This window comes from Apodemus sylvaticus, chromosome 12 (assembly GCF_947179515.1).
Source record: "Apodemus sylvaticus chromosome 12, mApoSyl1.1, whole genome shotgun sequence".
NCBI lineage: Eukaryota > Metazoa > Chordata > Mammalia > Rodentia > Muridae > Apodemus > Apodemus sylvaticus.
Window position 1 is genome coordinate 25,462,378 of NC_067483.1, and position 25,809 is coordinate 25,488,186.

Here is a 25,809-nt window from a genome sequence, read left to right on the forward strand (position 1 = left end):
AGGCCATCTTGTGCACCGCCCCCCTCTGGCCCCCGTGGCTTCTTTAGCTCCAGTGTCAACCTACATGAAGAGACTTTAAATTCATGTCTCCTCTCTGAAGGGTGGATGCTCTAACGGCGGCACCGAGAACTCTCCATCTGGGCTGGGGGCGGAGCTTCGTTTGTGGAGCGCTTGACCCAGCAGGCCTGAGGCTTTGGGCTTGATGCTTGGCTGTGTATAAATCAAGCCTCTAATCCCAGAATTAGGAGGTGAAGACAGGAGAATCACAAGTTCAAGGTCATTCACAACTACAAAGGGAATCTGAGGCTCAGGTACGTAAGACCCTGTCTCTAAATTAAATAATTAGTAAGTTTTTTTTTAAAAAAAAAGAAAAACAATTGACTAATTCCCAGGTTTTGGAAATTCACCACAGAGCTGTCACCACCAGGGCAGTTTGGGGGATGGCTACCAAGGACCTCACTGTACTGTTTTTGCAACTGTGTGTGAGCCTGTAATTATTTCGAAATAAAAAAAAAAAAAAACAAACGAAAAAGCAAACATGTTCTGGAATCACACGGAGCCAGTTCAAACATCACATCTGACACAAAAACAAGCTTTCATCATGGAAGCAGCTGTTTCTCATTTCACAACTTAAAAAAAAAATTGCTTGTAGAGCTGGGGCAAAGCTCAGCTGACAGTGTTCGCCCCGCACGCAGAAAGCCCCGGTTCGATTCCCAGAGTGGCACGAACCGGATGCGGTGAGGGCACACACCTGTTGTTATGCCAGCACCGAGGGTCCAGGTCATCTTTGACAAGTTCAAAGCCAACCTGGGCTACATGAGCCCCTGTCTCAAATCAAAGAAGAGGCCCTGGGAGGGGTCAGTGGGTTAAGGCATGTGTCATCAACCCTGGCAGTCTGGACTTGAGCCCCAGGTCGTATGTGAGGGAAGAAGAAAACTGACGGATGGATGCCCGTGATTGACAGATGCCTGCCACATGGCTTCTGAGAGAGAGAGAGAGAGAGAGAGAGAGAGAGAGAGAGAGAGAGAGAGAGAGACCCACACACAGACACACACAGACACACACACACACACATATCCACCCACCCACCCTCTTCCACAAACACATACATGTGAAAAAAAGTACATAAAAGATTGTTCAAATCCATAATCTATTATGTTACCTATTCATTTTCACAGTGTGATATTGCCACGGCCTCTCCAGTGTCCTGAATGCCTTCTGTTTACTCCACAACATTAAACATTTCCTATGTGATTTACGGCCTGGCAAAGGCTGGGCGGGCTGGTGGGTGAGCCGGGTCGCAGGGGAGGCTGGGCCCCGAGGAGAGCTGCGGCTGCCACCTTTAGAGGCTGCAGCATGGGACAGATGTTACTGGATAAGCTTCATTTACATTTGTGTTACATTTTAATTAGGGATGTGTGTGTGTGTGTGTGTGTGTGTGTGTGTGTAGCCATAGCTTGCAGGTGTCTGTTCTTTTCCTTGCCTTGTGGGCCCTGAGGATCAAACTCCGATAATCAGATATATTATCAAACTCCATTACCTGCTCAGTCTCTTCACTGCCCCTGGATGCTTTTCTGAACAGTGGAGACTCATGGCCTAACGATAGCATGCCGAGACAGCATGCCCTTCCTGAGCTGAGGAACTCACCCGTTATCCTCTCCCTCTCAGTATCATAGAAGACAGAACCCAGGTCAGGCTACCTACAGACCTTAAACATCTCTCTGGCACCTCTACACTAACCACTGGACTGCCAGCACGGTGCTTGCTACAAGCTGAGCCTTCCTGAGAAGCAGGGCCACATGGTGCTAATATCTCTGGGGCCATTTCTGCAGACCCAGGCCTGGTCCTCTGGTAAGCTCAGGGTAGCTGTGGGCCTGGCCAGTACTCTTGCAAAGCTGGCCTTCGTGGTCGGTGGGCAGCAGGAGCATGTGTGTCTGATGAATCCCAGGGCTTCACCCAAGCCTTGGGTCTGAATGGAAACATTATCGCAATTTAATTACCTTTCACAAACGCAGCCTGGGAAACCCCACTCCTTGGCCAGAATGCCAACCAGAATGGAGCCAGGGGTGAGCGGAAGCTGTGCTCCCCCAGGGGTGAGGGGACAGGAGACAGCCTTGAGGAGCTGCACACCCTTTAATGAAGCCTCCTAGTGAGGCCCTCAGAACTCCTGGGGCCCGTGAAGGTTCTTCCCCTGTCATACACCACAGACTCTAGAGCCTGGCGGGCACACGGGGGTTTTGTTTGGAATGTCCTGAGGGGTTCCCCCTCCTTTCCTTCTTTCTTTTCTCCCCTTTCTGTCTTTTTTTTTTCTTCTTCGTGTGTGTGTGTGTGTGTGTGTGTGTGTGTGTGTGTGTGTGTTTTAATAAAACGGGTGATAAAGAGTCCTGCCAGGAACCATTGTCTTCCCAAGTCTAAAGTGTTCGAAATTAATTTATCCGCCTAGGATGGTGTATAAATTTCTCATTACGAGTGTCAGTGATGAACAAGAAACCATTCCAAGAAATGTCTCGGGCCCTTGCCAAGCCCCGGGCCCTGGGTCCCTCGCAGAGCCGGTGCCCGCGACAATGGGCTTCACACAGTCAGGAGTGTTAACTATGCATGCTTTCGCGTTGCCCGGGCTCAGCCAAAAGTCCTGTGAGAACGACACGTCCACACCCGGTTTTATTATTCTACACAGATGCTGGCTCGGTGTGTGTCTCTGGCTTTCGGAGCACAATGTGGGGTGTTGAGAGGGACGTTGGTTGTGGTTGTGGTGGGTGTGTGCTGTTTAGCGTGTTCCTCTCCCTCACTCCTACTTTGGGTGGCCACACCCATTTCCATCCCCTAAAAGGTTGACTTGAGGGGACAATCCTGGGAGAGCCCTGGAGGAGTGTGCTAGGGTGGGGGAGGAGTTACAGGAATCAATGAATTGAGTCTCTTTGAGGTGTGTGCTGGCCTAATGGGGGGGGGAGGAGGGCTGGTGGGGGGAGGACAGGGAATGAAACCAAGAGGGAAACGAGAAGGGGAGAGGTGGGTTAAGTCTTGGAATGGGAGGATGGTCCCCCGAAGTGCTCCTCTCTGAACCCCACTGTCAGCTTCCAGGGGCAGGTAGCGCGGGGGGGGGGGGGGGGTGGAGGGGGGCAAGTGGTGGTAGCAAGCCATGCTTCTACTGTCTCCAAGTCCCAGTCCCGGGCCGCACCTCTATCGTTGTCCCCAGGAGCTGGGGACACTGGAGAAAGGAGCCTCCAGGGACTTCTTGCCGTGTGTCTACCTCTAATCCCTACACACAACCTGCACCCTAACACTGGAAAAGCTGGGTGGGGTGGCGAGCTGGGATGCTCCAACAGGCTGCTCTTTCCTCCTTCCCTAGGACTTGGTGGCAGTCTGTCACTCCACAAAGTGCCCCACCCAGCGGCTCCAAGGCGAGGCTCTGCACCCTTCTGCCTGGTCAGGTCGGCTTCATCTTTGCCCTAAGCGTCATGCCTGAAGCCCAGGACAGGTCTCTTGCCTCACACACAAGGCCTCCAGGAGCTCTCATAGTGTCCACAGATCCTGGCCAATCAGTGGAGGGTAGTTTTACCAAAGCCACTGGAATGTGGATAAATGTGAGGCCTTGAGGGGAAGGCGGGAAGGTTAGCCAAGGAGCCAGGGAACCCCGTTTGAATCTTACCTTTGTCAGCATTCCTGTGTCACCTAGACCCACTGTGAATACAAAGTTCTGAGTCTGGGTCCCTCACAACCCTGAGTAGTGGCCTTTAGAATGAGAGTGGTGGCCACGGGCACTGACAGCAGGGTCCCTAGTTCAGGGAGGCTGGGGTGACTCCAAGGGGCCGGGCATCAAGGCCAGCCACCAGAAGGAGCCTATGCGTAATGCAGCCTGCAACATCTCTAGGCTCTGAGAGCACACAGAGGCTGCTTCCTCAGGGGTCTTCGTCAGAGGGCTGGGCATGCTCAGACCAACAGGCCACTTTGCAGAAGCACCGGGCTTGGCAGGCAAGCTCACGCCTGGTCTCTGTGCCTGGCACTGAGGGCAGGGCCTCTGCAGTGTGGCTGATTGGGATGCCTGGCAAGTCACCGGCCCCGGGCGGTGGGCCAGCCTGCAGTCCTGCGGAGGTGGCCTCATTAAAGGACTCATGGTCCAGTGGGCAGGGCATCAGACTGGACATCTGGAGGTTTGGGGCCGGGTCCAGCTTGCTGCTGCTCTGCTGGGCGACCTTAAGCAGCTTCCTTGGCCTCTCAGTGCTCCACCTGCTGCCTGCCTTCTCCCGGTCTGGCAAGGCTCCCTGGAGGGAATGTTAATAGAGTAGTTCAGTGAAGCCAGGATGCTACCCGGCCTCTCTTTTGGCCATTCCTGTTGCGCCAGGGGTGGGTGGGGTCATCAGGAGCCTTCCTGCTGACCACTGCCTAGGTCTACAACAAAGTGACATAAGAACCCTCCACGGAGGCTGTGGCACCATCTAACAGGGAAGGCTGTGAGGATGTGTCCGTGACATTCTTTTACTCCATAGGGGGAACTGGTCCAGGATCCAGCACCATGGAAGTGCTGGGCTGGAGATCAGAGCATCTGGCCTCCGGAATCTTATATTTCTCTGCTAAGCTATCCCCTCCAGCCTCCCTTTCCAGACCAAGAGAATGTGGGTGTCCGTGTAGAACCCTGCTAATCTCTACAATGAGGAATGGGGGAGACGACTCCGTGGATAAGAGCACTTGCTGTGTGCAAGCATGAACCCTGGAGTTTTGATTCCTAGTGCCCGTGGAGAACCTGAGTGGGATTACGGGTGCTTGCAACCCCTCCCCTGGAGTTGGGGGTGCTGAGGTAGGAGATTGTCCAGTGCTTACTGATAGCCGGACTTGTCAAAACTTAAATGAAGCAAAAAATCAAAACAGGCAAGCAAGCAAACAAACAAAAACAAAAACCCCTGTGAGTTCCAGGTTTACCGTGGGAGCCTGTCTCAAATGAATAACCTACAGAATGCTAAGGCAAACACGGGACATTCTCCTCTTGCCTTTACAACATACATGGGCACACACACACACACACACACACACACACACACACACGAAATTAAAGCCCTACAATGACGGTCTCATTGGGGACTTCCTCTCTTATAGGGAATCAGGCACCTCCTCTGGTATCTGGACTCCTCTCCACAGCCGTGCAGAGGGCCTTCTGTTCACTGTGCCCTGACGTTTACATACCAACAGCTGATCTCAAGACTGCCTACATTTACACGGGATCCCAGGCCTGCCCATGCTGGGCCTGCTGCCTGCAAGGTCTCCCCACCTTGTCTCCAGGGTGGATTGATCACCCTCTGTAACTACAGCTATACATCCTCCCTGTGCTTCCCAGGGACATAGCCTGGCTCCTTCCTCTTTGGCCTCGAAACATCCTCCCAGGGCAGCACCACAGATCATGCCTACACTCCAGCACAGTGGGATTCCAGGACAGACTCAGTAGATGCTCTGTAGAGGAGTACTGAGAAAATGCACAAGAAGTCAAGAGAAGCACCCTGCCACCGCGGTTTCTGTAATCCCTGGGAACAAAGTCCATCGATTCCCCCAGGCCTCTCCTATGGCTCTGAGGCTCTCTGTGATGGCTAATACTGTCCAGTTGACAGGATCCAGAACCATATCCCTGGCCATCAGGCTCCAGAGATAAGGATTTCTCTGCCTCTCCAGTGCTAGGATTATAGATCCGTGCTACCATTCCTCACGCCTGGCTTTTAAGTGGATGCTGGGAATCTGAACTCAGGTTCGCATGCTTTCACGGCAAGATCTTTACAGACTGAGCCATCTCCCCCAGTGCTGACTTCTCTTCTCTACTGAGCACCAAGACAATAGTAATTACGATTATAACTAATATTTCCTGCTTCTTGTAACCTTACATTTGGGGGGGGGATCACAATACATTTATTTCTGCAAACAGCCTTACGGCTCACTCATAGCTAAGGAAACCCAGCCTCAGAGAGACTAAGTGGCTTGCCTGGGGTCACACAACTGGTAGAGGCAGAGCTGGGAGCCAAGTCCAGAGCTGTAAAGCATGGAGCTCGAGCTCCCACCCCCAACAACATCTGCTCTCTCCTCCGAAGCCTGCCAAGGCCGCTCGCAGGCATGGCATCGGCGCAGTTGCGAAAGGCCAAGAAAGGATTTCCTGGACGACTCTTCTCCCTTGGCAGTGGTATTTTAAGCAGTCTTCGCAGCCTACCCCAAAGTAGGCTCAAGGGTGGGATTTCAGACACCAGGATTATGTAATGTCAACCACTCACAGCCGTACCTATAGCCAAACGCCCACAGTGGACATGCCCAGTTAATCTTTTCCATACTTCACTGTGGCTCGGTTGAACAAGACACATTTTACATTGATGTGTATGATGGCTAACCTTGACCGTGAACTTAATTGGTTCTGGAATCAACTAAGGGACAAGGGTGGGTCTTTGGGGGCACTTCCAGGAGGAATTAACTGAGGGGAGAAGGCCCTCCCAAAGAGTAGGTGGCGCTTCCGGGCAGCATCTCAGATAGAGAGAAGATCAAAGGATGCTTGCCTGCCTTTGTGTCTTGCTGGTGCGTGCGTCTGTCCAGTCTTCATCATGGCTGCTGTGCTGCCTGCATCCTGCACCGATATCAGAACTCAGCCTCTCAGTCTTCCAGTGTATGTGGAACATCAGTGGACCCCTGGAAAGCCCCCAGACCCTCGGCATCACAGCAGGACTGCCAAGGTTTGGAGCTTGGTGGACTCTCGGCTGCCAGGGTCTCAGCTTCTCCAATATGCAGATGTCCATGCAGGATCAACCAGCTCTTTGTAATAGATATGGATCCCGCCGGTTCTGTTTCTCCAGAGCACTCCAACCCACGCAATGTGGCAGTCGGCTTCTAAGGAAGAATGGTTTAGTTTGGCTTGCTCTTCCAGAGGCTTCAGCCCATGGTAACTTGATCCTGTTCTTTTGGGCCTGTGGCAAGGCCCGTGGTGGGAACCTTGGTCATGATGTGAACACATGGCGAAGCAAGCTGAACATCCATCTCATGGTGCGGGGAAGCTAAAGGACAGAAGAGACACCACCTCCCAGTACCCTTTCTAGGGCTACACTCAGTGATCCTGCTCCTCCTGCAAGGTCCCTCCTTGTAAAGGTCCCACAATCTTCCAGTCACACTACAGACTGAAGCCCAGCACAGGAGCCAAGCTAGGGCAATTCATCTTTTCAGAGGACGTGGGGACAAGAACCAGAAATAAAGAGCTGAGCGTCTGGAGAGATGGCTCAGAAGCTAATAGCACTGGTTTCTTTTCCAGGTTCAGCTCCCAGCACCTACACGGGGGCTTACAACTGTCTGTAGCTCCAGTTTCAGGAGGTCTGACGCCCTCTTCTGTCCTCCTCAGGAACTGCATGCATGTGACACAGACATCCATGCAGGCAAAACACCGGAACACATAAAATAATTTTTTGAATGTGAAGAGTTGATTAAAATCTTCAAGTTTTTAAGATATTTGTCTTCTTTCTATTCATCTCTAGAGTCAACACAAGTCAAACTAAATCCCTGTCAGGCTTTTGGTTTTTGATTTTTTGAGTTTTTTGTTTTGTTTTGTTTTGTTTTTGATTTGTTTTTTACACAGAAACACAAGAGTTAGGAAGGAACATATGAGCTGAGAGAGCTGGAGGGGCAGTTCAGTGGCTTGCCTTGCAAACAGAAAGTCTTGAATTTGATCTCTGGAACCCACATTAAAAATAAAAAATAAAAAGCTGAACACAACAGTGTGTGCGTGTAATCCTCATAAGGTGGAGACAGGTGTGCTCCTGGCGCTCTCTGCCAGCCAGCCTTGCTGCTCAGTGAGTTTCAAGCCAGTGGGAAGCCCTGCCTCAAAAAGATGGACTGTGCCCTAAAGAATGGTCTCTGGCCTCCACAAGCATGCTCACACAAAGCTATACGCACATACACTCATGTTTACACCTGTACAACATACACACAGCACGCATGGTGTACGGAGATAACACTTGTAGTACAGAAGTAAAGGAGCAAAGAGGCTCTGCCTCTCCTGATTCCATGGCTGACACTAACACTACAAGAATCTAGATGGTTGAGAACAGTTTTAGCTATCCTGGGGTTTTTGTTATTCCAGGTGAATTTGAGAATTGCTCTTTCTAACTCTATGAAGAACTGATTTGGGATTTTAATGGGGATTGCAATGAATCTGTAGATTGCTTTTGGCAAGATGGCTATTTTAACTATATCAATCCTGCCAATCCATGAGCATGGAAGATTTTTCCATTTTCTGAGGTCTTCTTCAATTTCTTTCTTCAGAGACCTGAAGTTCTTGTCATACAGATCTTTCACTTGTTTGGTTAGAGTCATGCCAAGATACTTTATATTGTTTGTAGTTATTGTGAAGGGTGCCATTTCCCTAATTTCTTTCTCAGCCTGCATATCCTTTGAGTATAGGAAGGCTACTGATTTTCTTGAGTTGATTTTATAACCAGTCACTTTGCCGAAGTTGTTTGAAAACATCCAATGGAAAAAAAGATAGCCTTTTCAACAAACAGTGCTGGTTCAATTGGAGATCAGCATGCAGAAGAATGCGAATTGATCCATTCTTATCTCCTTGTACTAAGCTCAACTCCAAGTGGATCAAGAACCTCCACATAAAGCCAGACACACTGAAACTAATAGAAAAGAAACTGGGGAAGATCCTTGAGGACATGGGCACAGGGGGAAAGTTCCTGCACGGAACACCAATAGTTTATGCTCTAAGATCAAAAATTGACAAATGGGACCTCATAAAATATCAAAGTTTCTGTAAGGCAAAGGACACCGTCAAAAGGACAAATCAGCAATCAACAAATTGGGAAAAGATCTTCACCATCTGTAAGATGTAGATGGTTGAGAATAGTTTTAGCTATCCTGGGTTTTTTTGTATCCTGGCTACAAAAGATGTAGCCCTCTACATCTGACAGAGGGCTAATATCCAATATATACAAAGAACTCAAGAAGTTAGACCCCAGAAAACCAAATAACCCTAATAAAAATGGGGTACAGAGCTAAACAAAGAATTTTCACCTGAAGAACTTTGGATATCTGAGAAGCACCTTAAGAAATGCTCAACATCATTAGTCATTAGGGAAATGCAAATGAAAAAAACCCTGAGATTTCACCTCACACCAGTCAGAATGGCTAAGATTAAAAACTCAGGAGACAGCAGGCATTGGCAAGGATGTGGAGAAGGAGGAACACTCCTCCACTGCTGGTGGGGCTGTAAGATGGTACAACCACTCTGGAAATCAGTCTGGCGGTTCCTCAGAAAACTGGGCGCGACACTTCCGGAGGACCCTGCTATACCACTCCTGGGCATACCCAGAGGATTCCCCAGCATGTAATAGGGATACAAACTCCAATATATTCATAGCAGCCCTATTTATAATAGCCAGAAGCTGGAAAGAACTCAGATGTCCCTCGATGGAGGGATGGATACAAAAAAATGTGGTATATATATACAATGGAGTATATTCAGCCATTAGAAACAATAAATTCATGAAATTCTTAGACAAATGGATGGAGCTGGAGAACATCATCCTAAGTGAGGTAACCCAGACTCAAAAGAACACTCATGGTATACACTCACTGATAAATGGATATTAGCCTAGAAGCTTGGAATACCCAAGACACAATGCATATATCAAATGATATCCAAGAAAAAGGAAGGAGTGGCCCCTGGTTCTGGAAAGGCTCAGTGTAGCAGTTTAGGGGAATACCAGAACAGGGAAGTGGGAAGAGGTGGATGGGGGAACAGAGGGAGGGAGGAGGGCTTATGGGACTTTTGGGGAGGGGGGATCAAGGAAAGGGGAAATCATTTGAAATGTAAATAAAGAATATATTGAATAAAAAAAGAAAAAAGAATATAGATTGTGTGTGTGTGTGTGTGTGTGTGTGTGGTGTGGTGTGTGTTTCAGCAAAAAGCCATAAACCAATAGGAAGGGTTACTCTTTGTTAGGGTTTGACTAGGAAGTGTCCCCCATGAGCACCTGGTCTCTAGAGGTGGAGAAACTATTTGGAGGTGGAGTTGGGCTGACAGAAAGGAAATGAATTACATATAGCCTGGCCGACTTCTAATCTAAACTTCTCTCAGCTTCCTGGTCCCCAAAATGTAAAGAGTCTTAGCCACAATTATCAATCACTATAAACTTCCCCATGCTTTCCTGATATGAGGGATTACAATCTCTCAGACATGAGCTGGAATAAGTCCTTCAAGGTGATTCTGTTAGATATTTCATCACAGCAGTGAGAAAAGTAATGAGTGCAGGATAACCTGAGGATAGATGCTTGGTAGATGTGGTAATTTGAATACGCTTGGCCCATGGGAAACAGCACCATTAGGAGGTGTGGCCTTGTTAGAGGAAGTGTGTCACTGTGTAGGCAGGCTCTAAGGGTTCCCAGTGCTCAAGCTCCACCCAGTGTGGAAGAGAACTGCCTCCTGACTGCCTGTAGAAGTCAGCCCTTTCCTGGATGCCTTCTGGTCAAGATGTAGAACTCTTTGCTCCTCCTCCAGCACCAGGTCTGCCTGGATGCTGCCAGGCTTCCCACCATGATGATAATGGACCGAACCTCTGAAATATAAGCCAGCCCCGATTAAATGTTGTCCTTTATAAGAGTTGTCTTCTTTATGGTGTCTCTTCACAGCAATGGAAACCCTAACTAAGGCAGAAGGAAGAAATCCAATAAGGGTCTTTTTTTTTTTTTTTCAACAAATTGTGTTAGAACAATTTAACATCTCTGTACAAGGAAATGAGTCTGAACCTTTATATATACTTTGTGTTGCTTATTATTTTTTCAATTGCTGGGACAAAATACTAGAGAAAAATGAGTGAGGGAAGGAAGGGCTTGCTTTGCACTGCAGTGTCAGCATCTGTCATGGCGGCATCTGTCATGGCGGCATCTGTCATGGCAGCATCTGTCATGGCGGCAGGCTCGTGAATGAGCCAGCTGCTCAAGGGCAGCAGGAAGAGGTGAATTCTGACACTCAGTTCACTTTCTCATTTCTCCATTTTTACTCGGCGTGGGACATCAGTTCCTGGAAGAGTGGAACCCACATTGAGGGCAGGTTTTCCCTCACAGACACACCCAAAGGTGTACGTCACTGAAGTCCCAGGGATCCAATCAAGCTGCTGAGCAAAGTTAGCCTGTCATGAGACCTCCCCACTCCTGGTCCCGATGCTCTCTATTAATTTCTCATTGATATGACATGACAAGAAGTAACTTGGAGAGGAAATGTTTGGGTTGAGATGATGTGGGCCATTATAACGGGAAGACATGGTAGCGCATGGTTCTGTGGTAGCAGGGTTGTTGAGGAGAACTCACCTCTTTACATCTTCTCAGAGCATGAAATAGAGACCAGACCGACAACAAGGGGAGACTACAAATCTCTAGACCCACCCCCAGTGTCCCACTTCACCTTCCACAACCTCCCAAAATAGCATCTGGGGCCAAGTGTTCAAACACATGGTTCTATGGGAGACAGAGATTCCGTGCTCAAACACAACATACCTTATGCCAAAACAAGGGCTAATGGGTCACAGACTGATGGGAGAAAGTCTGAAGTTAACAATGACACAGTAGATTCCTGGAAAGCAACAAGAGAGCTTCTCGGGAGTTCTTGTCACAGTTGTTGTTGTTGTCTGGACATGACATGACTGTGGTCTTCATGAACTCACTGCACAAGACAAGATATATATATATATATATCTCAAGATACATTGTTCACATGTATCAAATTGTCAAATAAGTAAAGGATTCTAGTTTTGAAAGTTCTCAAAAAATGACAAATGCTCAAGCAGATGGATGTGCTAACTCCCATGATTCCCCAGTCAGCAGTGAACAATGTAACCAACTTCAGAATATCTTTTACCCCAGACATGTGAGCAGGTCACTGTGTTGCACAGAAACTTTAAAAACAACAGACCATAGGTGTAAATATAAAAGCTAAGCTCAGAAGCCATCTAAAAGAAAGCAAAAAGTTCTCAGCTTCAGCACAAAAGTGTGCCATTCGAGGTAGAGAAAGGGATATCTCAGAAGAACGGAGACTGCACCAAGACCTAACCAAGGCTGGGAAAAGACACGGGAGACCATTGTAACGGGGAGAGCAACGGCTCAGACCCTCAGAACGGAGCAAGCCAGGGAATCTCAAATACCGATCAACTCAGTTGAAGGTGAGTCCAGTGGAGACCTACTCTGGTGGTAAAGCTTTCGCTTTTAATTCAAAACAAAGGGGGGCAGGTCACATTCAGGGCTGCTATTGATTAGTAATGCCTGCCACTGGTGAACACTAAGGAGCAGAGGTGTGCCTGCTCTGTGCTCCCTGAATCACACCAGGAACATAGCTTGTTCCTGTTCAGTTTAGGGACAAACAGCTTCCCTGTCCCTGGGCAATGACGTCTGTTTGCTTGGTTCAAGAATTGCTATTAGAGTGACATTTCCATTAATAGAGTCCGTCTAGTTATCTTTACATGGGGAACAAGGAAACCTTCCGGCCTTATAGGCTACCTCCTTTGTCGCACCATAAATGTCAGTTACTAGGAACACTTGACCCTCCAAGCATGCTGGTGGGGTCGATCCCAGAGAGCAGGATTTAGGAATGTTACAGAGGGTTGCTCCGGGTAGTCAGTCTAGTAGGTTTTGAAAGCTCAGAAGTGTGGGTCGGCTGGCTCAGCAAGGAGGAAGGCATAGTCTCAGAGAGCTTAGAATTAGATTATGTGTTTCGAGCAGAGAGCTCTCCAGGTGGCCGCCTCCTAGTCACCGAACTAGCCAGTTTGTGAGTTAGACAGACGCTAGCCAAAGCAGGTAGCACACACACACACACAGCCCAGTCCTGAAGGAGTGCCCTAAAGAGGTCTAATGAGCAGGGTTGCTCACTTGCTCATCACATGTGGCCCCAAATCTCTTTGGGTGGTGTTTATGAAGAACATAAGGCCACAGAGACAGCTCAGTTGGTAAAGCAGTTATGTGAGGATCTGAGTTCAGTTCCCTAGGACCTGTGTATAGGGCTGAGAGGTCACACAGCAGCAAAGCACTCGCCTAGCAAGTGTAAGGAGTGAATTCTAATTCCAATCACCTGAAAAACAAAAGCAATCCAAATAAACAAACAAGAACAAGACCGGGCATAGTGCACCTGCTTGTAATCCTAGACCCTCCGAGGCAGAGATCTATGGACGATCCCTAGGAGTCGCTGAACAGCTAGTTAAGCAAGATCGACAAGTCTCAGGCCCATGGGGGACACTGTTTCAAAAAGAAACAAACAAAAAACCAAACAACAACAAAAACAAAATCCAACAGCAAAAGACCCCATAGGGTAAATGGTGCCCGAAGTGAATAATAAAAACAGCCCAAAATACAACTGTAAATTTAGTTAAAATATCATGAGATTCCTGTGTGTGTGTGTGTGTGTGAGAGAGAGAGAGAGAGGGGGGGGGGGAAGCTAGACACATCACTCTTTGTCAAGAGGGGATAAACATGGAATCCCTCCTCCTGGCGGCTGACCCGGGATAGCGCCCACACGTAGCTAACAGGAACCAAACCCTTTCCTTCCCTTTCCTTTGAATACCTCAGTGATGTTGTCAGGGAGGGTGCCATGGACTCCATGCCCCTGAGGATAATACAGGTTAGCATGTTGAGCGTGCAGTCAGTCCTCTTTGGAGTCTGAGTGTTGTGGGGACCCCACATTATAGTACCGCTGAATCCAATACTCCTGCCAAGAGACCAGGATCTTTGATGTCAACTGGTCTCTCCCCCACCTTTGACATGAGGCCGCTATGACTCCTCAGGGATCCCTGCAGGGGCCTGGTCCCTAAACTATGCCTGGGTACCACTATGGGCATATCAAGTCATGGCATGTTTGCTCTATTTGCCAATCTGTTGACTGTGCCCTCCTTGGCCTTCAAGCCCTATTCATTGGGCAGTAAACACGTTACCTAGCAACCAAATGTCAATATCAACAAAGGCTCTGATGAAGTTGTTAATCTGGGTGAGACTGACAGTGGGGCCAAGACTCTGCGAGTTCTTTCCTCCCTCCATTGTCTGACACCTAGCCTTGCCCACAAGGGAATCGATGCTCAAAAGACTCCACAGCTCCCTCCACTACGAAAACTAAATGGAGTGTGGGTCGTAGGCGGCAGGAAGGCCCCAGAGCTGGGCCCCCTAGGAATCTTGCCTATCTTTTTTCTTTTCTCTCGCCAGTGCCCCCATCTCAGGGGGTGGAGTGCTTCTCCTGTATCCGTGGATGCTAATTTCCAGGAACAATGTAGGACACTCCAGGGCCAATCCGGGGCACTCAAGGGGACCCGCCTCCCATTTGTTCTGTTTTAGGAGGCTTAGGTGAAGAGAGAATGATGCCCCAGTTCTGAGGGGCAGCATTGTGCCAGGCCAGAGCAGCCAATAGACTCTGGAGTCTACGACTGACCACGTAGCAGGTACTGTGAGGTCAAGGGTGGACTGTGCATTTAACAAGGACCAAGGCACTGCTCCTTGGAGCCCAAACTGCAGGGGGAGACTAGGGGTATGGCTTAGTCAGTGGACTGCCTCTTTCACATACGTAAGGCCCTGGGTTTGACCCCTAGCACTACATAAGCTGGGGGGTGTGGTATAATGCTAGAGGAAGTAGAGGCAGGAGAATCTAAGCTCAAGTCCATCCCTGATTGCATATTGAATGTGAAGCTGGTCTGAGATAAATAAGACTTTGTCTCAACATAAAATGCAGAGGGCACAGTCAGAGCTGCTCCTACATCCAGGGCGAGGCAGACACCGGAAGTACAGCACTCGAGGACATAGGTACGAAGTCTCCCGCATAGATCAACTGTGCTTCCTGTTTGCAGAGCTATGGGAAAGCTAGCATGTTCAGCATACAGGCAAGAAGGCAGAGATCGGAGGGGAATCTTACAGGGCAAGGGCTTCCTGAAGGTTCCTCCAAACAGGAGCAGCAAGTTGTGCAGGTTCTCCAGAGGAGGATGCAGGGGTCTGGGTGGGAGCGGGAAAGCCAGATTCCAGTCCAGGTCAGGTAGGAGTGAGTGGAGATGCCACCCCGTGGCTGTTGAAGGGTAGGGAGGTGTGAGAGGGGTGTAACCTGAGCAGGGATGAGGGACAGGAGCCCAAAGTCTGGAACCCAGGGCTGGGCTCCAGCGAAGCCTCCGCTCTTGTGCCCTGTGTCCTCGGGAACATCTCTCTGGAAGCCTCAGCTTTTCCTCTGCAAGCAGGTCCCCACTCTGCCCTGTCCACCCGCCTAGCACCAGAGAGCAGATAGTGCTATTGGAAATGGGGGGCACAATGTTGGAGACAGGAACAAGTGGGTTCTGAGCTTGACTGTACCATTTACTAGCTGTGTGACCTTGAGTGACCTCCATAAGATCTCTGGGCCTCAACATTTCCCTCTTTAAAATGGGCTGAGCTGATCCTGCGTCTCAACACTGGTAGCCAGGTCTTCTCCTAGCGGGTGTTCAACCACTGGCATTTCCTGGCTGGGGACCCCTTCGACAAGCACAGATGCCCCCGGCCAAGTAGTGCTGAGACCCACAAACACAAAGACCTAAAGGAAGGCATCCCAGCGCCAGATGACTTCCTGGCCAGGCTGTAGGTGGCCTGGTATTGCCACACACTGCACAGTGCCCACTTATCAGAAGATGCCTTGAGACTCTTCCCACAGGGCTACTGTAAAGGTTGCTGGGGCCGCTCGGTGCTAACGCTTGATGCTGAGTCTACTCAGTTTGGAAATTCAAGGCAGCAAAGTCACCCTCCGCAGGGACCGGCCTGGTAGGCCGTGGGGTGGGCAGCACACAGCTCTTAATCATTTTCAGAGGGAAATGCCAGGTATCCAAAAGTCTAAATAAATGCCTTCAGAAGTTTATGGAATCCAAGGCCTGAATGGAGTTCCCCAGAGGGGTAGACCGGGTGGGGAGGCCTGGAGGGCAGGCGCCCTGCAGTCATGCTTGGGGCACTGGCTATGGGGACCATTGGAGTAATAAGTTTAACTGTGGTTGACCTAAATAAATAAATAAAGATAGATAGATAGATAGATACATACATACATACATACATACATGCATGCATGCATGCATAGATACAGACATACAGAAATAGATACATAAATACACATATACATAGATAGATACATAGATAAAATGGGATGAGCATCTGCTTCCTGTTTGATTGTTCAGGGTATAGTTTTTAGTGGCAGGCATTAATATAGGTGAAAGATAGCTACTGATCTCATGGGGGAGAAATGGGGCCCCAAAAGCAATGCCCCATTGCATGTTGGGATGCGGGTATCCTCACAGGAAGCCCTCAGTGCCCCGGGGCCCGTCTGGGGCGGGACAGGTGCAGCAGACATAAGGAATCTGAGAAAGCTACTGGTGGGAGAGGATGAACACAGGTGAGGGTTAAAGACCCAGACATACGGAGTCCCTGCCCCACAGGCTAAGTCGTCCTAGACAAAACTCCTTCCTCCAAGTCGCGCTTTCTATCCCCAAAGTGCCTTGAGATTAGTATGGATGTCTTTCCCTTGCTCTGTAGAAGAGGGGGACCTTCTAGGGTGGATCTGGGCTGGAGCTGGAAACCCAAAACCTTAGCTTTGCATGAGGTGTTACAGCTACATTCCAAAGTGACCTCTCCGAGTATCTCTCAGAAAGCAGCATTTCCCCCAGAACAACAATTCCAGGAAGTAGAAGGGTCCAGAGACACTGACAGACTGATAGACCGTTCCCTTCAGCTGTCCAGTTATAATTCCCTTAAAAAGAAAAAGTCGGTTTGGCCTAGATGTTTTGATGAGGATGATCTTCTAATACTGCTGCCTCCACCTCCCAAGTGCAAGCATATTGGTGTGCCAGGTGGGTGGGGTGCTAGAGGTGGAATTCAGGGCTTTGAAATACTAGGCGAGCATTCTAGTAACCAAACTATGCAACCAAACTATACTCCCATCTCCATGAATAATTTTAAAGAGTTTTTTTAAAAGAGTATTAGTATTATTATTATTATTTAAAGGAAGAAGTGGGGATATCATGTTTTCAGAACCCTTCTAAATCTGTGAATCTGAAATGGGGCAGCCTGGCATTGTGTAATTACAAGCAAGCAAGACAAGCAAGTTTGATACTGAGGTGATTGCAATAGCCACAGCTGTCAAATATGGGAAGTCTACAGTTGTGTAGCAATTTCTTCTAGGTTCAAATAGTCCATTCTGGAGGGAAGCGCATTAAGAATTAGAAAATTTCTAAAAGGAGGCTGGTTGAGACTCAGGAAGCAAACAACTTCCAAGGCTTAGGAAGTTCCTGAAACCTATCAGACTTCTCGGGTTCCTCCTTCCCCAAGGTTAAATAGCAGTAAGTAGCAGCTGAGGGGTGGAGAATCCCCTGCCTGTCAAACTGTGTGCAAATGATACAGAGAGCTTCCTGGTTCCAGCTTTTGTGAGTCATTACTCATGCTGAGTTTGCTTGATGCAGATGCCTTTGAGTCATCCTTGCTGTAGGTGACTCCTGTAAGTAACTCCTCGCCCATACTCCTTCCTGTAAGCAAGTCCAGGAAAGCCATCCAGTCACTAAGTTGGACTTTGGTGGTAATACTTTGGTCTGTCATCAGTGCCTTATTGGGGATGAGTAGAACGTTTGCTCATCCCTCCTCAGGAAGGGTCACACCACAGCTATCCAGTTTTCTATATATTATAGGAACCATACCATTCCCTTGAAATAAACTCATTTAATAAACACAGCAGACCAATTCTAATGGGATAAAAAAAAATGAAGTTTCAGACCATTTCTGAGCTCCGGAATGACAGTTTTGTGTTTCCCAACCTAGAGAAAGTAGTCATGATAAATATAGCAATGGCTAGCACTTATCGAGAACCTACTGTGGCTGACGTTTTTCTGAGGGCTACACAGAAAGGGCTTTATATAACCCTTGAACACGGAGTGTCGTCATACAACATTATCAGTTTGCATCCATCAGTGAGGTACAACTTTTGTGACTGGCTGGCAGCAGTATCTCATCCTTACCAGGTCTCTTGGTTGTACCATTTTTTCCACGATTTCATTCATTTCAGACCCTGAGCATAACACAGACTGTTGTCACTGTGCTCAGGAAGAAGCCACATCAAGTGACAATATGGGAAGGGAGTCAAAAGTGACAAATGGCTAATAAAGTGGGAAGATGGCGCTGGTTATTGATCACCATGTAGGTGTGTCCTGTTCTACCACAGATACTTCCTTGAAAAACAAGAACAAGGGCCTGGGACAGGGGACATAACTCAGTCACTCGCCTAGCATACATGAGGCCCTGGGTTCCAGCCCAGAATCACATAATTCTGGGCATGGCAACACATGATGCCTGTAATCCCACCACTGAAAACATGCAGTGTGTGTGTGGGATCAAAAGTTCAAGGTCACACTTGACTGCAGAGCCAAACTGCAGCCTGGGCTACATGAGAGCCTGCCTCAAGAAAAAAAATAATAATAATAAAACAAGAAAAAGAACAGAGAGACAAACGATTAAATGATCTGTGCCATGGAAGGTGTGTTGGCTTCTTTTCTGTTGCTATGACAAAACTCCGTGAATGCCAAAGGCAACTTAAAAGGAAGATTTTATTTGGGCTTATGGTTCCAGAGGGGTGAGAGTGCTTCGTGTCAGGGACGCCTGGGAGCAGACAGCAGGCACAGCAGCAGGAGCAAACACTATTGAGAAGCAGAGAGGAGCGGAATGTGGAATGAGGTTTCTAGTCTCAAAGCCCAGGGGCTGCCTCCAGCAAAGCTATGCCATGTAAACTGTCCCAAACAAAGCCACTAACTGGGGACCAAGCATTCAGAATCCATGAGACTTTAGAGGGCATTCGAATGCTACAGAAGGCTCTAAGACTAATGGAGATCCAATGGGCTCCGAGTCAGAGATAGTGAACCTGGTAATGATTGATGACCAGGGACCAAAGCACATCTGTCAGTGTGTGACGATCAATCACACCCAGAGCAAAAAGTCCGTGGACAGAAAAGGCTTCGGGGCTGAGGAGAAGGCTCAGTCAGAAGCATACCTGTCTCATGCAAGCATGAAGACCAGAGTTCAGATCCCTGGTACCTGTTTAAAAAGTCAGCAGGCATGGTGACAGCCCTCAGTAATCTAAGAACTGGAGAGATGGGGGATCCTTAGAGCTTGATGTGCAGCCCCCCTTAGCCAAATCAGCAAGCTCCAGGCACACTGGGAGACTCTCTCAAAAAGCAAGTTGGAAAGTGACTGGGTAAGACAGCTGGTATCAGTCTCTGGCCTCTTCACATGCACACACACACACACACACACACACACACACTTATACCCACTACATATATGCAGGGCTCTGCAGCAACTTGTAGGGTGTGCATCATGAGGTAAAGGGGAGTGAGGGAAAAACCTGAGCTCTCTGGCTCTGGCAGGGCAGACACTGCAGTGTGACCCCATAGGCAGCTAGCTGCAGGACAGGCATGGGGCTGTGTCAGGTCACTGGACCCTGCGCTGGGGGTGAGGAAAGCGCACAGTCTGGGGCCTCTAGGCCTCTCAGAGGCCAGGGATGTCAGGTTCTAGCTCTTGGGCTTCTCAAGACACTGCTGGTAACCATGGGGAGGGGCATACCTAGCTGTTGCCAGGTGTCTGTGGGCGTGGAGTCCAGCCAGTATACTAGGGGCTTGGGGCGTGGCCCTACGTGACAGATGGCCACAGAATTACGGCATTGAGGGCTTCATGGTGTCAGGAGCCTAGTGTCTGGAAACATAGCTCACAGTTTCATCCCTTGTAGAAATTTCTACTTGGTCTCCCCTTGTAGCAATTTCTACTGGGTCTCTGGAGCAAGCCTCACTCAACAGAACACGGATTGCCTTTCACAGTCCAACACATACACACACAAAGTCGGAATCTATCATCACTGCATGTTAGCAAGTGGAGAGTCCATATGAACTGGTCTGGAGGCAGCTGAGGGATTTTTTTTTTCCTTTTAAACACTGAACAAGTGGGTTATGGGAAACAAAATCAAAGGTCTGTGCTGTGTGGCTGGGTGTGTGGTGGGCTGCTGTGGCCCAGGTTTGTCTCAGCACCCTCTGATGTTTGCACAATAGCGAAGTCCTTTGATGCCTTTTTCCGAGTGTATCATTGTCACTAAGTGATGTGTGACTTCCATTGATCATATGCCAAATTCACGGAGGCTCTGTGACTGTGGGCAAACACCTGCCATTCTGAGCAGAGGCTATTCTGTGTCCCAAAGCCCTCTCTAATCTGTTGTTCCACAGCCTGAGGTCCACCCATGGGTGTGTAAAGAAGCACTGTCTACCTGTGGTCACAGTTGAAGATTGTGTGGAGGTCCTTCCTATGGCAGAGGAACATCAGTAGGACCACAGCTGCCCAGGGAACCAGTATGGTCTGAGCCCTTGGCTGCCAGGACTAGGCCGTGTCCACCTGGGTAGGGCCGAAGGGCACTGGCCTACAGACAGGAAAGTGGAGTAGGAATTGATCAGTGCACAAGGCATGAGGAAGAAGCAAGAAAGACAGGGACCCCGAGTGACCCAGGGAAAGCAGAATCACACATGGTGCGAGCAGACTCAGCGCAACCGTGTCCTCGCGGTTGCACCAAGCACAGAACTTGAAGGTGCTTCGTCAGCTGACCAAGCAGCTCATGGGGTTCTCCTCCCAGCCAAGGCGAGTACTACAGGGACAGACACACCCAGAGGTGCCCCGTTAGTTTGCATGAGTCTCTGTCACCTTCCTGTCAGGGCCCTGAGTCAGGAGCATGAAGCCAACATATCCTCCGCAGCACAGAGCAGGGCAGGAGGCAGACTTATGTAATGGTTTGGGGTCTGGGAGCCCTCTGTTAGTCTTAACAGTGAGAAAGTCTTACAAGACCAATCCTAAAGGATGAGGGTAACGGAGTCTGGGATACCAGGGAGAGCGGCAGTCAGGTAGACACAGAGGGAAGTCATGAGCTGCTTTGATTCCCAAGTTGAAAGTGTTTAGAACATTTGAAACCTTAGAAGTGTTTGTCTTTGTGAGGCTTATATTCTCTCCTAGTGGGTAACTTGGAGGTAAGCAGGATATTAATCAGGACTGATTTTGAGCTTGCAAGGATTTAGATTAAGTTAATTTAGGAAGGCAGCTCCATTCTAAATGTGGGTAGCACCATTCTGTGCACTGGAGACCTGGACTTCACAGAAAGAACAGATGACCACCAGCACCACCTCTCTCTCAGTGTGACCAGCCAGCTCATGCTCACCAGTATGTGCTCCCTCACGTTGATTTATCAGAGATTTTGTCATAGGAATGAGAAAAGGAGTTACCACACGTATATAGCTGTGAGAAAACCTATAAAAAGGTTTAAGATGAAACTCATCCTCACGGGATTCAGAACAAAGCTTGGCATGGGATACCCGCAGGGGAAATTTCAGGAAACCCGGGGCCCAGCCTGCAGCCAAAAATGGCGCCCTGTTGACCCTGGCAACCACCAGAGTCAGGCAAGCAGAGAGAGGTGCTTGTTCATCCAGAAAATGGGTCTCATATTACAGGCCCTGCCCTTGACAACCAGGCCTTGCAGGCCAGAAATGAATCTTCCCCGTCCTTCTGTAGGACCAGCACCTGGATACCTACAGCTTAAGGGAAGGCAGGGATCCTGGAGGAGAAAGCTTGCGAATGGCCCCATGGATGTACCTCTTTCTTGCCTGGGATCCGATGAGTGTGTCTCTAGTCCAGGCTGTGCAGGGCTAGAGGAGGGAGGGGACACACACACACACACACACACACACACACACACACACACAGAGGAGGAGAGGAGGCAGGGATGGAGCCAGTATCCACTGTTCTCTATGCCAAGCCCCAGGGAAGCAATAGGGAGAAGTGTGGATCACAGGAGGAGGCAGGAAGACGGTGCTGGCTGAGCAGGAGAGCAGGCACAGGATGCAGAGCTCCAAGAGGAGACAGAGGAGGATAGAGTGGTAGGAATGAGGGTTCATGGGAAAACGGCATTAAAAACATGTATCTGGGAGATGATGTGGGTTTACACTGCAAGCAGGAGATCCTGAGTTCGCTTCCCCAGAGAAGCCAGGCTTGGTGACACATGCTTGTAGTTCCTGCACCAAGGAGGCAGAAGCAGGGGGATCCCCCGTGCTTGTTGGCACACACACACACACACACACACTCATTATCCTAATACAGACTGCCATCTTCTGCACTGCCCCGCCCCCTTCCACAATAGCCCTGGTTAGTAGGTTTTAAAGGAGAGGGATGACCCAGGCAGACCTAGGTCTGTATCCCAGCCTCGCTTCATTACTTCGTGAACAGTGCCCAGTAGAGAGGGCTCATAGCTACCTGGTTTTTACCAAAGCCCTAGCTCTTCACACTGTCACCCCAGAGCAAGGTCTGTGCTCGCACACGCACCCTCTCATCAGCCCGGGGAGAGAGCCTTGGGTCATCTGACTCAGCCCCACTCCAAAGCTCTGCTGGCCTGCCCACCTGGACCAGGTGCATCGCAGGGCCAGTACCTGCCTTAGTGCGGCTTGTGGCTACTACCTCTAAGTCAAAAAGCAATCCCTAGGTCCATCGGGGTCCTAACACCCACCCCTCCCCCGAGGAGGGAGGAAGGAGACACTGAAGACTCAGAAAGCTAAGCAAACACACAAGATTCTGGATGTAAAGAAAATGTGCAAGCTCTAGAAGCCCATGAAACTTAAAAGCTGAGACCCCTCCCAGGGCTATAGAGCAGAAATAGCAAAAATGAAAACAAAGACAGACAGACAGACAAATAAAACAGGGCTCCTGCTAGTTGTGAAGAAGCCAGGGGTGCAGCTTTTATGGCTGTCACCGCTGGGTGGGCTGTTCTGTGACACAACTGCCTTCGAGTCCCACATGCCCCTGTAAGTAGACAAAGTGAGCTCACTGGCTGGCTATGCTCAGCTCGGGTGGAATCATTTCTTTGGTCTGTCATCAGTGTTCTATCGGAGGTGAATGGATGTTCCTGTTTCCCTGGGAGAATCCACGCAGCACCTGAGCCCTCCTTGGTGTCTACGCGGGGCTTCACCCTGGCTGCCCCCGTCTGTGACTTTCTGTCCTCTCACTGATAGCTCCGGGCTTGGGACCTACTCACTGCTCCCCCGGGTGCATAATGATTAAATACACACACACCTGTACATCCCTTTTCCTCGAGTGTGGGTATGGTAGCTCTTGGCTACAACTTAACCAAGTCTCTTATTCTTGTCTGCTGTGGTCTGCTCATCCTGACAATGGTGTAAAAGTGACCTCAAGTTCCTCCTGATAGGATCAGGGCAGGCCTCCCTTCTTGGCTTTCTTTAAAATTGTTTTGTACGTTTATTTCGTCTGTGTGTGTGTGTGTGTGTGTGTGTGTGTGTGGCTAGACACCTGTACCTCAGCTCACATGTGGAGTTCAGAGGATAGCCTCTCTCCCTCCACTCTGTGGGTCCAAGGAATTGCTCTTGGATTGTCAGACTTGGTACCAAGCATCTTTAGCCACTGAGCCATCTTGCTGGTCCCTTCTTCAGTCCTCTTATCAAAAACATCTGTTCTGAATTCATATGAGAGGCAATGGAAGACAGCCTCACATGGAGAGACATTTCTAGGAAGCATCCTCATACCTCTCTCCAGGTAGAGGAAGGAGAGCGAGGTCGGGGCGACGGATGCTAGAAGGCTCCAGCAAGCTGGATCGCTGAGCACAGGGGGTGTGGAGGAGTCCTTGCATTAGATCCGGGGACAGATAAAGGTGTGAGCAGGAAAACTTGCTAAATCAGGCTGTGGATGAGCTGATGACATTGTGCTGAGGTCAGTGTCCTCTCTGGTTTAATGGCTGAGCCATGGCTGTGTAAGATGTTCATCAGAAGAAGCTGGGTGGGGATCTGGGGAAATGACTCAGAGGGAAAAGCCACAGGCTTGTCACACAAGCTTGAGGACTGGAGTTCAGATCCCTAGAAGTCACTTAAAGACTGGGCCTGCGTGGTGGCCTCCTGCCACCCAGCACGGGGGAGGTGTGGGCGTGGGAGCCCCACAGAAAGCTGACGAGCTAGACCAGCCAAAGGCTGGAGCTCTGGGATCGAATGAGAGGCACAGTCTCCATGTAGAAGGTGGAGAGGAGTCAAGGAAGACACTCTGGCCTTTCCACACATGTGTACATGTACATACACACACATACACAATTCATCAGCCTCTGGCCTTTACACACGTGTGTACGATGCATACACACACATACTCAGTTCTTTAGATTGGTTTTGCCAAACTTAAAAGACTTGAAATTATTTCAATAAAAAAGCTAAAGATAAGATTAATTATTAAATACATCTTGTAGGTTCTTGGGAGAACACAAGCAGTAGATGTAAAGAAAGGACTTAGAAGGCTGTCAGATACCCAGGGCTTGATATGTGTCAGCTGTTGTCGTGGTCACTTCGCCCGTCCACATTTATCTTGGAGGCTTAGCATCAGAGCAGAGCAAAGGGCTGTCACCAGGGCCACTCAGTCAGCCAGCTTGAACCAGGGGAGATGGAGGTAGGAGAACAAGAGCCCTCTGCTCTCTTCAGGAACTGGGAGGGGGGGCAAAGAGCAAAGAGAACCAAGTCTGTGTCCAGAAACTGGGGGACTGCTTCCCAGCTGGACCAATCACAGCTTCCCCACTAGGGAAATGGAGACACAGAAATCCCTAAACAGCAATGAACACGAGGGGTAGTGTGCATGGTTCTGCTCTCAGTGTCTAACACACAGAAGAGTGTGAGGGTGTGTGTGTGTATGAATGTGCAGAGAACATACTTTTATAGAACAACTTTTGGGAGTCAATTCCTTCCTTCTACCATTCAGGTCCACAAACATGGGGTCCCCAGGCTTGGTGGAATGTGACTTTACTCACTGGGCCATCACACCAGCCCATGCAGAAGTCTCGCAGTCACCAAGTCATCCCCCCCAGCACCCACACCACCCACCCCCATACCCCACACCCATTCCTCTTTTCCCTAGGAAGTCTCCATAAAGAAAGGCAAGGGAAGCAGACTGGAGTTGGAACCCACATTATTCACCACGGGCTTCAAGCTAACACCCCATCACATCACAGCCATCCTCGGGCTGTGATCGGATGACGGTGGCAAGGTGCTATCCATGTAACACCCACAGCAACACTTATGACTGTCAGTCACAGACCCAGGGCTCACTCGTGTGAACTCGTTTGCTTTCTACAACCACCCTCAGAAGCAACTGTCGGTGTCACCCAGAGCCACCACAGATAAGGTATGAGGTGCCATGTGCCAGGTGAGGCCAGGAAGTGAGTCTCCCAGTGTTCAGTCACAGTCCTTCCCAACTGCCCCTAAAGATAGCAGCATGTCCCTGTCATTGGTGAACTACGTTCCCTGAAAAGATTCGGAGGCCTGCTAATCCCCACTTCGGAATGTGCTCACATTTGGAAATACGGTTTTTTTGCAAATGGAATCAAAATGAAGTCCTTGGGTAGACTTTCATTCAACAGGAGGGAGCTACAGAGACGGCTTCGTGGCTGAGAGTGCCTGCGCTCTGCAGAGGAGACAAGACCATTCCCAGCCTCTGTGCGAGTGACTCAGCACTGCCTGTAACTGCAGCCTCAGGAGAATCCGGCATTGGTGGCCCATGTATCTACACTCAGACACATACCTCACACACGACTACTGGAATTTTAAATTTTTAAACCATCATTTAAAAAAAAACATATTTATCATTCCTAGAGCTATTTTAGGGAATTAGTGTTCTTCTGAAAACTTTTAAAAGTTTATTTTAAAAGAGAAGTTATCAGTTATTTATCCTGCCTTTGCTGCACCACCCGAGTGTAGGAGATGATGGATGTAATAAAGAATGACA

The 25,809-nt window shown here is 49.2% G+C and overlaps 1 protein-coding gene across 1 annotated transcript in view; it reads right to left on the reverse strand.

Annotated features, from left to right (window-relative positions):
- Positions 1-2,130: 2,130 nt before the first annotated feature.
- The window catches only part of Epb41l5 (erythrocyte membrane protein band 4.1 like 5), a 415,759-nt gene continuing 392,080 nt past the window's right edge, over positions 2,131-25,809 (reverse strand). The window contains exon 26 of the transcript XR_007980534.1: positions 2,131-2,143. The gene's annotated coding sequence lies outside the window, so the exon portion shown is untranslated. The remainder of the gene's footprint in view (positions 2,144-25,809) is intronic.